Genomic DNA, 18,708 nt, shown 5'->3' with positions numbered 1-18,708 from the left:
GCAAATCATAATTGCACAGCAGGACCACCTTAGACAGGTTATTCTCAGTTATACACGCATACATATGCCTACTGTTACAGTATATCTGCATATACTATCCCCTGTTATGGTACGTGCTTGTTGGACCAACCCTGCCACTGACAGCGGCTGGAGTGGAATTGTTGTGTTCAAAGTCCTTATATAGCATCCCTTGTGGTGTATGAGGTGTTTACCTTGTAGCCTACAGCAGTACACATGATTTCTACAAGCATTACTGTGCTCAACAATACATCACTACATAATACCTTTTCCCACTATATGCATTGCTTATACTTTAATTATTTCAGAACAGGTACTACATACACTGACATACTGAGTGTTCTACATACCTTATTAGTAACCAGAGCTGTCATTGATGGTAATTTAAATCTTATTCGGTTTGTGTTGCAATCCTCATTGTAACATTTTGCTGGTATATACAGACGGTTTGAATGTATGACAAGCCATCCTTTTATACTTAGATATCAGTAATATGTGGTATCCTGCCACCAGTTGGTGTTCCGGAGTAGATGATTACATGCAAATCAGCTGTGCAGCCCCCATGGATTGTGTGTAACGGCTAGAGGATGTAGTTCTACATGTGTGTCTAGCTGTTATATTTCTGAACATTGCTACTTCTGCAGGGTTTGTACCTGATACATCTGCAAATGTTTAGGTCTGGCAAGGATGTTTGGGCAGCTCAAGGCTGTGTGGCTATGCATAGAACGTTAGGTGTTTTGAACTGTGCTCACCTGACATCTTTGGTATACTGTACATGTGTATCATACTGTGCTGTTAATCAGTAATTGGTAACACTTCCTGGTGTACGCACAGCCGTCTGATACAGGATTATTGCAACCAAACCCTGTAACATCGGCGGCTGTTCCATTGTACAACAGCAACTATTTCACATAGGGCCATTTTAGTGTGTTTCTGACAAGGCCATTTTAGTGTGTCTCTGACAAGGTATGTTAAGGCCTCTGCAGATGTCATAGAGTGAGTGGATGTTTGTGATGTTATTACAGCATGTATTGCAATTGTTTCGGGTGTGGGGGAGATGTAGGTGGGTGTACATAGCAGATGCAGGTGTGTAGGAACTGCATTTATACATATTCGATATGTGTGTGAGGGCTCCTTCCCTATTTGAAGACCTATTCTTTAGTGGACTAATACTATGGTAATTGCAGGCTGATTCATTAAGCCATTGTTAATTGGTTCCTGTATAGCATGCAGGTGGTGTTGGTCCTTCAATCCCTTCGGAACTACATCGGTATGTAATGAAATGTTGCTACATGAAAGCTGTCTCATGTATTTCTGTCACAGATATTTGCACTCATTGGAGTTGTGTTGGCGACTGAACCTCTTTGGCTAGGGTTGCCACCTTTTCAAATGGCCATAGTGGGACATTTGCAGGACACACGTAGGAATTTAGAGGCCGACACATACCCACGGTCAGTACAAAGTATTGAACTTTACATATATGCCTATATAAAAGCTTATTCTTGTAGCGATTTACTTGCTTATCCTGTTTCTTGTTACATGTAGGTGTTTTAGATACAGACATGACTATTTTATGCAACAATTACATTAAATATGGAACATGCCAAATGTCTTGAGATTGCAGGACATTAGTATTTGTACTCATTTTGGTCAGGACACTACCGCACATAGAGGGACTGTCCCTTGCAAGGTGGGACAGGTGGTAACCCTATCTTTGGCTCATGTCCCTAGCACATATTTGTAATAGTGTATAGGCATATACTCTACATATCCTTTGTTCATAACGTTCGGTCATGGCGGAATGTGTGATTGCTATGGGCCATGTTATACACATATTTGAAGACTTCAACCTCTGTATACGGCATACCCATGGATTCAGGAACGCACATAATTCCAACCACCACATTACCATTCCCAGACTCCCAAACCCCACAACACCGAACACTCAAACTCGTGACAGTCAAACTCCCGAAAGTAACACAAACACAGAACACACGCACACACACACACACACACACACACACACACACACACACACACACACACACACACACACACACACACACACACTGCTACCCATCACATCCAAACAAACCATCCTACACTATGTGTGGGCAGGTGGCCATGCCCCCATACATCCCCCATGTGGGTGGCTGCGCACGCCACACCACGCCTACTTTAATAATCTACCTCCGAGATAGCACAAACAGACATACGAAGCAAACCCACACACACACATTACAGTCCCCCGGAAACACACACCACACTCAGAACACACACTTACACACACTACAGCAATCAGAAACACACTTACACACAGTACCTACCTGAACCGCAGCACCAGAAGCACTAACTAAATGTCCCTTAACATCATGATAGTAGTACTCGCGGTTCTGGTGTTTCGGTACTGTGGTCTTGCAGACTTTAAGCCTTGTGATTATGCGCGTCAGTATGTAAAACATTCGGTATTTGGTAGTTATGTATTTATTTGTACCTCCATGGTTGTGTAGATGTTGTTAACCTATCTATATATTTGCATATATATGTATATCCATATATATCGACATATATCTCTCTATCACCCTTTCTCTCTCTGTGTTTTATATATATATATATATATATATACAGAGAGAGAGAAAATACACTTTTCATTGGGTACATGGTGGTTTATATTATTTCCTGAAGTCTGCCCTTTTGTGTTTTAACCTGTCACAATACACAACTGCCGTTGGTACATCTCAGGTAGCTTAGTGATAGGTTATTGTGGAGATTGTGCACATGGATGCGTGTTCTACTCCTGGCAGTGGTCATTTTACCTCTCAGAGCAGGCATTATTAGTACAAGGGTGAATAACGCACATTTCAGTGGTTCTGGGCAGCTTTGCCCATGATCTGCGTGATATTCAGCAAAGGTTAGACCTGTATTCCGCATATCCATGTAATCATGTTTAAACGCTGCTTACCGGCACTTACCGGTGCAAAAACCCGGTAACATGTGCTTAAATGTGCTTTAATGACCTGCATCCAATATCCCTTATTCAGGATATCAGAATTACGTAACAGCCCTTGCAGGTCGTGGAACCAGGACCATGAACGACACAGTAACTGGCTTTACCACTGAGGTATCTAGGATATGTACTAGTGTTATGGTGTTTAGTATGTAGAATTTACTAAGGCTGTTCCTCAATACTGCAAACAAATGTGTAACTCAGTTGGTGTACATATGGATGATACCTGTTAATGGTATGTCCAAGTGAGGCTTAATGAATATGCTCCAGCTATGGGAATCCATGTCACAGTGAGCCATACACTGTAATGAGCTATACCTTGCCACAACCATAACTGGAGAATGCTGGGGTGACAGATACCTGTCATGGGTACTCCCCATGCTTTGGAACTACATCCCTGATTACATTATATGGAGCCCCTCAATAACACACCAGGGAATCCTTGCAGAGTGGGTGGGGAACAGTGGTTGCACCCCAGGGATCCCACAATTGGCTCTGCTCCACAGAGGGATAGTTAGTTAATCAATGGGGTGGCAACAGCAGACACATTTTGGCTAGGCTTATGAATGGCCTCTGACAGTTAAGCATGTACCTATTGATGTACCTAGGAACCTATACATACAGCATTAACACATGCTGATAGCTTAATTTACTGTTCAGGTATTGACTTACCTTGTGCCAATAGCAGTTGTGTGTGCAATAGTTGAGGGCTGCCTATGTAGGATGCACACAGTAGACCACCTATACATGATAATTTACAGGTAGCCGTGTGTGTGTGCCATCCATGTTTACTGTGTGTGCAGGTGGAGACGTGTGTCAGTCCGTAGGGGCCTACACTGTCAGTGTATGTGCTTTACATTCCCTCTTTGCCAAGGCATGGGCATACTGGGCATGCCTCTGTCTGACTACTGGGGCTGGCACAAGGTGTTCGTGGTCTGAATCCCTCTGTGCCTGTGGTGCCCTTGGCAATTGTGGTGGGCTGTGAGAGCCTTCACCATTATGTCCCTGCTGCATCTGTTTCCACAGGATCATATTATGTAGCATGGCACATACTATGAAGATGTGGGCACACGTGCCTGGAGAGTACTGCAAGGCTGCACCAGATATGTCCAAGCAATGGAACCATGATTTCAGCATCCCAAACACACACTCTATGATGATCCTGGTTTGTGCATGTGCCTCATTATGGTGTTCTTGCATGGGTGTGTGTGCATTTCTGATGGGAGTCATCATCCATGGTTCCAGTGCATAGCCAGCATCCCCCACAAGGTGGCCATATGGGATGTCCCCCCTGGCAAATACATGGTACAGCTGTGAGGCATGTCAGATGTGGGAGTTGTGGTAGCTTCCAGGGCTGCTGACGCACACATCCATGATAATGCCCTGGGCATTCCACACGACCTGGCATTTGATGGAGTGGTATCCCTTGTGGTTTATGTAGTGCCTACCATGCTCACCGGGTGGTGACTTGATTTGTATGTGTGTGCAGTCTATTGCACCCAGTACCTTCGGGTAGTCTGCCACATGGTGGAAGAGGCGCATATTGCTGGCCAACTCCTTCTGCGTTTGGGGGAAGTATATATGCTCATTGACATGTGGTAACATGGCATCCAGGAATTGGTGGAGTACCCTGGATGCTGATGCCTGTGAGATCCCCATGATATCCCCAGATGGCCTTTGAAAGGTACCTGTGGCTAGTACTCTCAAGCTTACACATACCTTCGTGCCCACTTGGATGGGTTCCCCTCTGTTATTCCTGGCTCTGAGATGTGGCCGGCACAGCTCAACCATTTGCTGTATGGTGTCCCTTTCCACCCTGTAATGCTTCTACTATCTCCAGATCATTTAGCCCCTGGTAGGTTACCCTTGGTCTGAACACTCTTCTCCTCCTCCGGTTCCTGAGGTGGTTGTCAGCCTCATCCTCCACACCACCTTCAGTCTCCAATACATACTGATGAATAAAAGCTATGGTGGCCCCTACCATGTACATTTTAAAAGTTCCCCGTCTGTTTACACCCATGGTGCAGAGTGTTTGGGAATACACAAGTGTGTGCGCGGTGCTTTCACACTTTATACTATTGTGCTTTGGAAGTTGCTGATGTCATTGGGTGTGTATGTGCAATTCCAGCTGCAGGGTATCTTACTTGTGGGTTTCACAGCAGGTACTGCTATTGTGATGCCTGTGGTGTTGAATTACACTTGGCTGTCATGATTCATCTATTGCCCTTTACTTCACTTTTCAACCCGATTCCTCTCCCATTGTCAGGCACACATCCAGCTACCTGCTTTCATGTTTTGTAATTTCCTAACCCAGGAATGTGTTGCAAAATGTGTTATGTAGCTGATCTACTGCAGGTTTGCTTTGTTCTGATGTGACAGTTCTCTTTTCTTAGCAGTACGGCAACTCCCATTTCCTATTCTGCAGGTAGCTGCTGGCAGCCTTGTTAGCTGTCGTCAATGGCCCACTGTGAGTTCCTAGGTGTTAATTACTCATTTATACTCATATTACCATGCTGCAGCATTTCCTTATTGTCTTCTCGTAACCTTCCTGTTTCACCTAAGTTGTGCGCTGCGTGCACACGGTTTCCGGCTTTTGAGCGTGTTTTCATCCATATTCACATGCACTTTCAGTCACCTTGTGTACTCTCAGCTAAGCATAGCTATGGCTAGGTACTCACCCCTATCCTGCAGCTTTGCTTAGCAACAGGCAACCCAGATTACCAATGCTGCAATGTGCTTACAACTACGGCAGTGCACACCTCTCATGATGTCATGTTTACCTAGCGGCCACTCCTCGGTGTTGTACCGCTGCGCAGTGTGGTACATCCTTACACTGGCGGGACATTTGCTATTCAGTATTACTTGACTCATTTGCATACCATTGAATACTAATTCCTAGTTATCGTGCGGAACACTGTCACAGACCTTTAGCAACCCTTGCGCCTTGGTTGTGGTGTAGCATGCATACCATTGACTATTATGGCGAAATCATGATTTGTATTACATTGCAGTTTTATGACATCTAAATATATTTTCCTTGTGTTGCCGTTTGCGCACCCATGCACTGCGGTTGTACTTTGCGTTAGTGTGGCCGTGACATTAAATGTTATTTTTTATGTGTTGTGCATGTTTTTATATGCCATTGGCTGTATATTTAGCCATTGGCATATGTTAACATTGTAATACATAAGTTTAGTCTGCTTTTATGGCTCCGATGTTCTGTTTGAAAAAATGTAATCCGTTTTTTTGGTTTACATTTCTGCATGCTTATGCTATGCCTGCACCACTTCATGAATCACTACATACCTTCATTTGCATTCTACACTGCTGCGCAGTTCTGGCATATGCTGGTAGTGCACGTGGAAACAGCTCATGCCTGGATTGGTCTGCAGCCATATTTGCGTTAAAACACCAACGCTACGCCTGCACCTGGCGCAAGCTTCATGAATCCCTGGGTTACTGTTGTCCTTGCCAAAAGATTACAGGTACACCATCCTAGTTTAATTAATGAAAGCCAGAGATGTTTGGGAAAAGGGTGCACTGCTGAATGTAATTGTGATTATTAAGGAGTTTTATCACACGAGCAGAGAAGGAAAGATAGGATACTGCTAGAGTTATATTTTTTTATATTAAAAAGGCCTCTGACTTGCTCAAATGTATATATTTTTAAGTTTTGGGTGAAGTGGGGTTAAGTTGCCGATTTTTTAGTCAGGTGTCTGCATTCCATAAAATACAAAAGCATAATCAGTGCTCAATGAACAGGTAAGTCCCAACATTGTTATCAGTAATGGTACTAGACAGAGATGCACGGTCCTCTATTCTATTTATCTTTGCAGTGGAAACTCTGGCATAGGAGACACACTAATTCATGTCAGCTATTCCTTGTAACTGGAAGCGTGTTATAATGTTTGCTGAAAATTGTATGCTGTTGACCAACAACTGGATCTAATCCTTCTTGTAGGTACATAGGTATATACTAGCCTAATGACCACAAGGGCCTTTTTAGGTCTAGTCATGCATCCCAAATGCATCCAATAACTTTGGTGCCCTATAGGTTATTTTTAGGGGTATATATAAGTTGGGACATGCTTGATCAAACATTTACAGTTTGCCCATATCCAGCACAGAGATAAGTGACAGACTAGGGCTGAATCTTTGATTTCCCACCCCACTGGTCTAAGTTATGCTTGAGTAGAATCAGGGAAGAACTCTGCTTTGCATGGATGGGAAGCCTGTTTCAGAGAAAGTCCATTCTCTGAGATACATACCAGTCCCTCCAACATGCCCTATTTATTTTGAAAGCAAGGTTTAGGTCTCTAGATTGGGTATCTCTGATGGTATTTGTTTTGCAGATATGCAAAAGGTCCATCAGAGCAGGATCCAGGGATGCTTCAATGCCAAACATAGATCACATCTCAACAGTCTGTAGGACACAGAATACAGAGGTGCAGCTTTAAGGTGATCTGCTTATGACATGTTGTTAATGTCCTGTATTCTTTTTTGTGAGGAACCTCTGGGAATTCCATTTGTTGCATGTGCCTGGTCAGGTGCATACTGAAGGAGGCATTGTGCTTAGTGATGGATCTGATTATGACTAAGTACAGTGTAACAATGACTTCCTTAGACCTAAATGCCATTACCTGTGCTTATAAATTGAGCAACATAGACTGATTTCCTTCCTACCTTAGACACATTGGTCAAAAGCCAGGCTACTGTCTAGATGTATCCCTGAATCCCTGACTACTGGGTCTACTCTTAGGAGTGTCCTATCAATGACATATAGTAGATCTGAAGTAGTTAACTTCATTTGATCATCAAGCTGTGGGTCTTCAGATCCACATCGGATCCAACACAGCAGATTTACCAGCTTCTGATCTGAGCTCCAAGCTCTTCCCCTTACCCATAATACCCCTGCATCTCCTTCCTTCCCTCAGATCTCATTTGCTGAAGCTTTGCCAAGCAGTATGATCCTGAGCTCCAGGTGTTGGTAGGCATTTTTTGGCTATTTTTCAGGTGGAGTGTTAGTTTTTGTGAGTGTAGGTAGTTAGTTCATCCTTTGCCTTTCCTCCCTTTCATGTCCCATTGCATTTACTTATTAATAAAAAAAAAAAAAAAAGATTGTTGCTATTTCTGGTGTGGAGAGTAGGCCTATTCCCCTTCCCCTCCTTATGAGCGAGTGTGTGTGTGTCAGGGTTAGGTAGCTTAAAATCTTTCTGCTACCATTGTACCTGTTTTTTTGTTGGAACATGGCAGATCAGGCCAGGTTAGTGTTTAGAAAGTGCGCAGAGTGTGGCCATAAGTTGTCCCATGTGGATGGCCACACTCTATGCATTGTGTTTGGGGGCAGCCCATTTGCAGGTGGGCTGGCCTATTTGTGCGGATTTCAACCCCAGGCCCCTTAAGGACCATAGGGCGAAGTTGATCTTAAAGGGACTTCTCCCTACTATGGAGGCGGCTGCCTCTTCTTCTTTGACTACTTCTTCGCACCTTCTACACCTGCAGTTGTTTCTTCCTCCCCCTCCCAGGCCGGGACTCAACCTCCTGGACTGAGGCCTGTGGACAAGGGAGTCAAGAAAAGAGAGAGAAAGAGACAAAGGGAGGAAGAGGTCCCAGAAAGGTCGGCTTCAGCAGGACCTCCTCCTAAACAGTTAGCTGTTTCCAGGCAAGCTTCTACTTGGCTCTAATCACTGAGATTTAAACCAGAGACAGAGGAGATTAGACATCTTGGCAGGGCCTCTGCACACTGTCCTTCCTGGCCGGTGTCAGTGGCCTCTTGAGGAGCTTATCCGAAGCAGACATGAACAAGATGATGCGAAGGTTCATTCGCACCCAGATTCAGATGGAGGTCCTGCCAGCCCCCTCTCCCTCCAGACAGGGGAGCTCACTCCCCTTTTTTGCCCCAATTTCTCCTTCTCTGGTCCAACCACCGGTATTGGAGTTCTTGGAACCAAGAGGTCTCAGAGTCAGGGGGTTGTTGCCGATGGTACTGGTTACTTCGATGCCAGCCATTTGCTTGAGCATGTCGGATCCGAACAGGTTAGACCCGAGTGGCTCTCAGAGCTGAAGCCTGGATGTCAGATCTGAGGGGTTGGGTCTTTCTCCTCTGGCTACGACTCTTGTCGGGTCAAGGCCTACCCCTCGGTATCTCGGCTCCATCAGGTTCGGTTCTGATCCCCATGTCGGATCCAGGGAGAGCAGCTTCCCTTTCGGTGTCCCAAGAGGCTCACTCCCGCTCAGTTTTTGATGTGGTAGAAAGGGTTCACTCCACTGCATCAAGGGCCCTGACCATCTCTTTGGAGTCCTCCCCAACTCCCTCTCTCCTGGGTGCATCTTCCACCATCTTGCTCATACAAGGACAGCCCATGCTCAAGGTGCTCCAGACTGTTCACCCTGAGGAACCACAGGTAGTTCGTGAGTCCTCTCCAGAGAGTCCCACCAAAGAGGTTCCTCACAAACGGAAGTGTAAAAAGGAGGCACCTGGACTCCCCCGAGTCCCTCACAGAGAATACTGATTTGGAGGAAGGGGAAGGTTCCCCTAGATCACCCCCGAGGATGTCTCCTTTGGAGACATCATGGAAAACCTGTGCCAGCGGGGGGGGGGGTTGGTCTGCCCCCAAGCCTTCCTTGGATGAGTCGGTAGTTCTGGAGGACTTTGACATGGGCCCACCTACTTCTTGGGTGCCCCCCACTGATCCCTTGGTGGACCTTATTACCACCAGGGCATGGAAGGAGCCGGACACAGTGGAGCTAATTCCCAAATGTCCTGATAAGCTCTTGAGCCCTCCAGTTGATAGGCCAAGTTGGAACAAGAGGTTTCCAGTGGATGCCATGGTGGTAGCAGCTGCCACTAAGTAGGAACTAGCCCAGGAAAGTTCTACAGTCCATCCCCCTGACCGAGAGTCCAGGATGATGGACCGTCTGGGAAAGCAGACATATGCTTCAGCCACCTTTAGTATAACGGTGCTGAATTATTTGGCCCATGTTACCAGACTACAATGTGACCTGGTCAAGGAGTACACTAATTCGCCCCCAGAGTCCATGTCACCAGAGGATAAATGCACATTCTCTGTGTAAATGGCTACTTTTAAAGCAGTTACCAATACGACCATGTGCCTCCTCTCACATGCCACTGAAGGAGCAGCACGGGTGGCTGTGTCCGGTGTTGCCATGAGGCGACACACCTGGCTTAGGCTATGTAACTTAGCGGAACACTTTAAGGCATCTTTTGCAAATGCCCCTTATGACAGGTCTTCCTTGTTTGGGAAGACGGTTCGTGAAATATTAGTCCAGAGTGAGAAGGACAGGAAGACACTGTCTGCCATCAGGATCCACTTCTCTAACCCCCAAAGATCCTTTTCCAGGAATTAGTGGGGGGTAAACGAAGATGTGGTTCCAGAAATCTCAGTATTCCCAGGACACTCAGGACTCCTTTTCCCCTAGAGGCAGAGGGTGACAAGACAGATGCCGGCCCAGAGGCAGGGGGAGTCTGAAGAACTTTGGGTCTCGAGAACCATTCTCGGACAGACCTGCACAGCATCCCTGAGGGGTTTCCCGACTGCTCTGCTCTGGAGGTAGTCAGGGATCATCTTTCAATGCACCTCATGACATTGGAGTCCATGTCAACAGACCGTTGGGTGCTTCAAATAATATCCAGAGGTTATGCACTTCCCTTTGTGACTCCTCCTCCTTCCCAAAAACAACTTCTGGACGTTCCACCCATGCAAATGGAGGCTGCAGTGCTCAAAGTAGAAAATCTGCTAAACAAACAGGTCATCCAGCTTGTCCCCCCATATCAGTCCAGATCAGGCATCTATTCCAGGTTGTTTTTGGTGCCAATAAAGATGGGGTACTTAAGGCCTATTCTGGACCTTTCCACTCTAAACCTGTCAGTTGCCAAAGAGAAGTTCCAGAGGGTTACTCTGCAATCCATCCTGCCCTATCTGCAGGAAAACGACTGGATGTGCTCAGTAGACCTCCTGGATGCGTACTACCGCATAAAGATCAACAGGTGCTCAAGGAGATTCCTCCATGTTCGGCTAGGGGCCAATCACTACCAATTCTCGGCCCTATCCTTCAGTCTCACCACAGCTCCCAAGGTGTTCACCAAGGTTATGGCAGCAGTAGCGGCTCACCTGAGGCTTCAGGGCATACAGGTCTCCCCGTACCTGGACAATTGGCTCCTTGCCGCTGCCACCAGGTGTCTACTGCATCAAGCCAGGGACTATTTCTGGAAGTTGTCAGACTTGCTGGGCATTACAATCAACATATCCAAGTCTTCTCTAGACCCTGTTCAGGTCCTAGATTATATAGGTGCAAGAATCGACACATTACAAACCAAGGTCTTCCTGATTCCAGAGAGGGTCCGGAACTTAAACCTTCATGTACTCATGATCCTTCAGTCTCATCTTCCTCCAGCTGATGCAGTTTTAAGAGCCCTGGCTTCCATGGCAGCCACCATTACTCTTCTTCCCTGTACTCATCTTCATATGCAGGTCCTGCAGTGGACGCTTGCAGTCCAGTGGTTTTTATTGGATCTGCCACTGACACATCCTATTTACATCAGCAGCACATGCAGGAAGTCCCTCCTCTGGTGGTTCCACTCCCCGGAGATAGTAGATGGATGGTCATTTATTGCAGCACCACCCCAAGCCACGGTGACCATGGACTTCTCCCGACTAGGGTGGGGGGCATTGCTCGGACAGGACAGTCCAAAGCACATTTTCCCTGCCCGAGACCAAACTGCATATAAAAGTTCTAGAGATGAGGGCAGTCTTATTAGCTTTGCAGGCCCTTCATGCCTTTCTTCCTCTGGAAACTATTGCAATTCAGACAGACAATATGTCAGTGGTCTGGTACATCAACAAACAGGGAAGAACCAGATCTTATCCCCTTTGTCATGAGACCATGAGAGTGTGTGAATGGGCAATCTCCATCAACTGTTTTCTGGTAGCAATGCACATTCTGGATCAATCCAACATACTGGTGGACAAATTGAGCAGGACTATCCTAATGCCTTACGAGTGGTCTCTGAATCCTTCTGTAGCAGAGCAGATCTTCCTCAAGTGGGGTCAGCCTTGCTGCGATCTCTTCACATCTCCTTTCAATGTGAAGTGCAGCAAGTTCTTCACTCTGATTCCTCCACAGGGGGAATCCCCTAGGGACACTCTGGTCCATTATGCTTATCCTCCATTACGTCTCATGACAAAATTTCTCCAGAAGGTTCATCAGTTGGGGAGCAGAGTCATCCTCATTGCCCCATTTTAGCCTCACGATATCTGTTTTCCCTGTCTTTGGTCTCATCTGGTAGTTCCTCCTTGGATTTTAGACCTGATACTGGATCTCATTTCGCATCCCTCGAGGGTTCCTCATCCAGACCTGGGCAGCCTGATGCTAACGGCTTGGCTGCACCGGTTCCATTGATTGATAGGACTCCCAGTCTCTCTACCCCAGTCAAGTCTATTCTGGTGGCAGCTCATAAATCATCTACCAGAAAAGTTTACCATAGTAAGTGGAAGCGTTTTTCTATCTGGGCTTCTCAGAGGGATTTAGATCCTTTTATGGCTCCCGTTCCAGTGGTCCTTGAGTTCTTAGCACATATTTTCCAGCAAGGTGCCAGCTCATCTACAGTGAAAGCCCAACTGGTGGCCATTTCCAATTTCCATGTAGGTGAGAGCATGGTGTCTTTAGCTTTCTGCAGACTCTGCAAAACCTTTATTAAATGTACTTTTCTTTTAAGACCTCCGGTTAAGAACCCTACTCCTCCTTGGGACCTTACCTTAGTTTTACAAGCTTTAGCTGCTCTGCCTTTTGAGCCTGCTGCTTCTGTGGACTTAAAATTTTTGTCCTGGAAGACAGTTTTCCTAGTGACTATTACCTTGGCTAGGAGAGTGTCAGAACTTTAGGCATTATCTGTCAAACCTCCATATATGATTTTTAATAAAGATGGTTTCACTTCATACTAATCCTTCTTTTTTGCCTAAAGTGGCTTCAGAAACAAATATCAATCCATCAATCAATCAATCAATTTACCTGTTTTCTTTCCAAATTTTCAGACCAGGGGAGAAAATAAACTGCATTTGTTAGATGTGCATAGACAACTACGTTTCTACTTACACAGGTCTAAGGCTTTTCACAAGTCTGACCAGTTATTTGTGTCCTTTGCTAGGCCTTTTATGGGCAAACCAGTTTCTAAGGTAACTTTTGCCAAGTGGATTTCTCTTTGCATGCTTCAGGTTTACAAAGACAAAGGTATGTCTCTTCTGGGTATGGTACATGCCCATTCTGCCAGGTCCATGGCTACTTCAGCTGCTTTTTGGTCCAGAGTGTCCTTGGACGATATTTGTTTGGTGGCTACTTGGTCCTCATCTCACACATTCATTTCCCATTACAAATTGGACATGTATTCTAAAAGGAGAACATCCTTTGGCTCTGCGTTGCTCCGGAATTTCCTTCCATGAGGGGCACCCAAGGTTTTTGGTAGCTGGGGACTCTGTCCCACAGGTTGAGGATCAAATGAAGTTAACCACTTCAGATAAAGAAGTTATGTACACCATAACGTTCTATCTGAGTAGTTAGACTTCATTTATCATCAACCATCCCTACCTCCTTCCCCCTGACCTTCTCTTGCTGTTTCTCTGCTTTGGCAGACAGGAGAGAAAGTTGTTATGGCTCTCCTGTCTCCTGTTTATCTTGTTAGTGAAGGTTTTTTGCATTGGGTTTATGTAAGGGTGTGGCAGACTCGATCTGAGGGAAAGAAGGAGGTGCATGGGTATTATGGATAAAGGGAGGAGCTTGGAGCTCAGATCAGAAGCTGGTAAATCTGCCGTGTCAGATCTGATGTGGATCCGAAGACCCACAGAATGATGACAAATGAAGTCTAACTACTCAGATGGAATGTTATGGTGAGTACATAACTTCTTTTTTCCTGTAATAGCCAACTTTCCATGGGGTACTATTATGCACTTCTTGGCAGTGTGTTTTAAAATATGTCAGTGGCACCAGTTATTTGCCTGTATTAGCCTTTCATGGAGAATATTAATGTCTGGAGAGGCTTCCATGACTGCCGCCAGTTTACAATCTTCTGCAAACTTGATTAGCCAGAGGCCCTTGATGTTGGCCTTGACTTCTGAAAAGTAGATACCAAAAAGGAAAGGACCCAATATTAACCCCTAATGGACTCTGCTAGTTATTGGCCTCTTTGTGGAGATGGACTCTCATATTCTAACTTTCTGGGTTCTATCTGAGAGCCTGCTGACATCCCACATGTAATGCAGGGGTTTACGCACAATTTTGTGAGATTGTTTATAATGCCCAAGTTGGGTATTATACCAAATGCCTTGACTAGGTCATGGTAGGCAGTAAGTAGTGTTTTGTCTTCATCCTTTGCATTGGTGACCTTCTAAAAGATGTATACCCGACTGAGTAGGCATGATCGTCCCTTGACAAAACCAAACTGGGTTGGATCCAGTGTCTGGAAGTTTCCAGTGTCATTATTAATCATTTCCATTATAATTCTTTCCATGGCTTTGTATATTAGACTAGTTAGATTAATGGCTTTGAAGTTTTCAGGGTTCATATAAGACCTGCCTTTATGCAGAGTGATGACTGTTGCAGTTCTCCATTCACAGGAAATGAAGCTTGACTGGAGGCTATGGTTAAATAGTGACTCCAGTGGTCCTGATAGGTCATGTTTTGTGCTATTTGAAAGGCATCCTGGGATATTAGCATTTTCTCATGTTATTGAGGAACAGATCCAGTATGTTTGCTCCCCTAGTGGGCATGTGGACAATCAGATCCAGGGTGTTAGTATTTACAAAATCCAGGAATCTCTGGGCCTGCAGGTTTGGGGTGATGTTTGATTCACAGTTTAAGTGGAGTAGTTAAAGTCAATGTGTATTAGGTTGAGTGGTGAGGGTCTCCAGAAAGTTTTAGTATGAGTTATGTTTTTTCTGGGTCATAAAAGGAGACATACAGCTAGCAAGATCAAGATCTACATCAAAGATTGAAACAATACTAATTTCATGAACTTTAATCATACTTTGAATTAGGAATGGGGTCCATTCCTGTCATGGTATTAGAAACCCAAAACACTTGGAGGAATTAAAAGAGACTAGCAATGATATGATATGAGACTTTGCCTGTACTCATTTGGCCACAGAGAAATTCATGCTTGCCATACTGTTTGACCAGTCTAGAGGTAACCTGGTCATTGATGTAAATTGAGACACCTCCATCTTTAGTCCTTGCCTGTGCTGCAGCTGGCCTAAATGTGTGGAAGAAATTTTTGCCTTGTACTGCCCGGCTGCTCTCCATGTCTTTATACCATGTATCGGTAACTACACAGATGTCTGCACTCTCCGGGGTGAGGAGAGTCTGGAGGGTGTGGAGTTTCTTGTGTGCCACAGACATGGATTATTAGTTGGTTTTGTTATATTCCAAAGTTATCTAATTGTGTCTCGGTGAAATTTTGTACCCTCTTTAGCCTTACAACTTTTGCAGGTGTAGTATGTTGCTTTGGAAATATCATACCATTTAGTGTTACAGTTTTATGTTTTTGCATAAGTTAGGGCAGGCTTTCAGGCTCCTTTAGTACTTGTCAGAAACTTTTCTTTACTGAAATCTTTTAGCAAGTTAGAGTGGTCTCTGACCTAGAATACAACTAGGCAAAAGTATCCTTGCTAGAGTAGGAAACAGTTACTCATGTTAATAAAAATAGTATTTTTAGGAGAGCTAAGGCCGAGCATTAAGGTCTGATGATGGAAGAGACAGAGCAAGCCTCAGTAAGCAGCAATTATTGGAAGTTCATACGTATTTACTAGGCTAGCTGCCACTGTGGGCCATTTTAGGCCAGGACAATTTCCTTTTCAAAGGTGAGAATTGACCTCTGTACCTTGTGACTGTGAGGTAAATACTTTAACCGTTATACCAACACCCAGCCCCAAAGCTGTGTGTTCCCCATTGGGGAATCAAACCTTGGTCTCCTGTATGACAGGCAGGGATACTTAACACAATACTAATGAAGAAGAACCAGTGTTGTACAATTTGATTCCTCAATTACTAGGCAAATTGACAGCTAAAGTCTTTACCCTGATTGCTAGAATTAATTTAATACAAAGGATGATTCTGACAAGAATTTTGCCTGTAAATTACCATCTACCTTTGAATCCTACTGAAAATAAATGGTTGTTGAAAATGCTAAGTTTGTGCAATAAAATTATAGAGAAAGGGAAAGGATATTGGATTCTAAAGGTAGGCTGCATTTATTAAAGAATTGGGGATGACCGGGAATACTAGACTTTGGCCTCTGTGGTTTAGCTGCTGCAGTTGCAGTTGTTTTTCTAGAGATTTTTCAAGTCAATGTAGAGGAGACTCACTTCTCTATGGGGTGATATGCAAGTTAATGATATTTTGGTTCATGTTATTGTGGAGTTAAGCAGATACACATATTCTATATCGGGAGTTTTGTGACTAGAGATATGGAACAACCCAATTAAAGTAACATTGAGAGTCAGGTGATTTAAGGTAGAAAGTGGCAAGAGAGGGGTGTTCACATAACAGGTAGCCTGTTACATAGGCAAGTGGGACAAGTAGTCCAGTTTGAGGAATGTGCTAAATTTAAGTCTCGGTATGATTTTCCTGAGGGAGCAGACTGTGAAACACTGGTTACTAAGACTAGGAATTGTAATAAGAGCTGGGGGGAAGCTAGGTTGCCTCTTTTCAAATTGTTGTGGGTTGTGGAAAAGGTGATTTGCAGTAAGCTTTAGAAACTAATCATTAAATATAAGTAAGGTAAAATGATGAAAACAGTTTAAAGCAAGGTGGCATTAAAATAAAAGAATAAAGCTATCTAAAGTAGAATAGTTTCAAAATGTGTGCCAAGCTGAAAATCTTACCAGGGTATTGCGATTATCACATGCGTTGATTGCATAGGTGGTATAGGACTCCACTGCATTTTTCCAAAGGAACAGGTATGAGTGGGATTGAGTGTTGGAGGTGTGGAATAATGGAAGCATGCTTATGAATATATCTTAGGGGTGCCATTCAATTAAACGTTGTTGGGATAAGGTTATTCAGTAATGGGAAAGCATTTGTGAAAACAGAATACCTAGTAATTGGAATTTCTATCTACTCTGTATAGGAGGAGAAGATAATGTTTGAAGAATTTCAGAGACAACAATACTATTAATATTAGGAGGGTAGATCAGAAGACACAAAGCTAAGTCATGGAAAGGAGGGGTGCTTTGGAAACATATTAATGTAAGAAAGTAAATGCAAGGTTAGTAAAGGTTAGAATAATGTTAGTGAGCATTATATGATAGACAGCAAGTTGTGTGAGGAAAATTAGGGTAGGTAATTATTGGGTTGTATTCAGTATAGCCAAATGTTTCAAAATGAAAACCCCAAAGTGGCCCTTATTTTTTTATAAACACTCAAATTTCCTTCTTCCAACATCTTCAGCACTCAGCAATGAATGCTCTCAAAGAATTTTTGAAGCACTTCACTTTGTCAACAAATTATCTGTTTATATACAATATATATATATATATATATATATATATATATATATATATATATATGTATGTATAGGTACATGTATATATATATATATATATATATATATATATATATATATATATATATATATATATGTATAGGTACATGCGTGTGTGTGTGTGTGTGTGTGTGTGTGTGTGTGTGTGTGTGTGTGTGTGTGTGTGTGTGTGTGTGTGTGTGTGTGCGCGTGTGCATGTGCACGTGCACGAGTTTGTGCAGTATGACATACAACTTTGCAAGTGTGTATATGACTGTACATGATTTAGTGAAATGCCTTTTGGTTTCTTTAGTGCTGTAGTGCCACTAGAGGGTTTATGTCAGAGGTTTGACTTTCTGAAACTTTGACCTTCTGAAGGGGACTCGTCACTGGAAGATGTGGTGCTTGGGACACATGTCTGTTAGCAAATGCCTGTCACTTCACTGCAATGCCCTACAAAGCAAAAGCTTTTGTGCACCATAGGGCTGACACACTGAATTGCATTAATAATGCTTTTCATTAAGTTCATAGATGCGCATATCTTACGTACACTGCAGCCAAATTTAAACATGAGTAAGATCCAGTTCTGGGAGTAGTGCTTTTATGAAATGTTATCTAGCTTTTCTGTACATTTCCTAAAGTACTAGCCTAATGCAATGTGCACAGAATCTCTGAATCTTCTTGTGTTAATTATTCTCTTCTGTTGCTTTTTCCATATTTTATTAACATTTCAATTGAGAATATCTGAATAATTTTTGCATAGGGTATGTGCTTAATCTGTTTGCATGCATTTTAAGTGTCTTGCTTTGCTAGTATTACAAATATAGTACTCCACTTTTGTTTATGTGCTTGTTAGAAGTAAGACTTCCAAGAATCATCAGTAGATCAGTTTATGCTTTCCAAACATATGTGATCACCTAATTGACTTATGATGTTACAATATAACTATCTTATACGTCTGACTGCCACATCTTATCGACATTCATTTGATAGACTGAATACTTTGTATTTCACTGAATATATGAAGTCAGTTGCACGTATTTGTGTCTGATAGTGTTGTTGCTGTTCTCATTCATTTTCAGAATATAGATATCACTGAGAATTAGTCTAAAGTTAAGCTACTTGCTAACACAAGTGACTGGTATGAACAATA

General features: G+C 43.6%; 1 protein-coding gene across 1 annotated transcript in view; it reads right to left on the bottom strand.

Annotated features, from left to right (window-relative positions):
• Window positions 1-18,708, bottom strand: part of C9 (complement C9) — an 802,110-nt gene that overhangs the window by 574,516 nt on the left and 208,886 nt on the right. The gene's annotated exons all lie outside the window — the stretch shown is intronic.

This window comes from Protopterus annectens, chromosome 1.part0 (assembly GCF_019279795.1).
Source record: "Protopterus annectens isolate FY-2018-M chromosome 1.part0, PAN1.0, whole genome shotgun sequence".
NCBI classification, from domain to species: domain Eukaryota; kingdom Metazoa; phylum Chordata; order Ceratodontiformes; family Protopteridae; genus Protopterus; species Protopterus annectens.
This window is presented reverse-complemented; position numbering and strand designations above follow the sequence as displayed.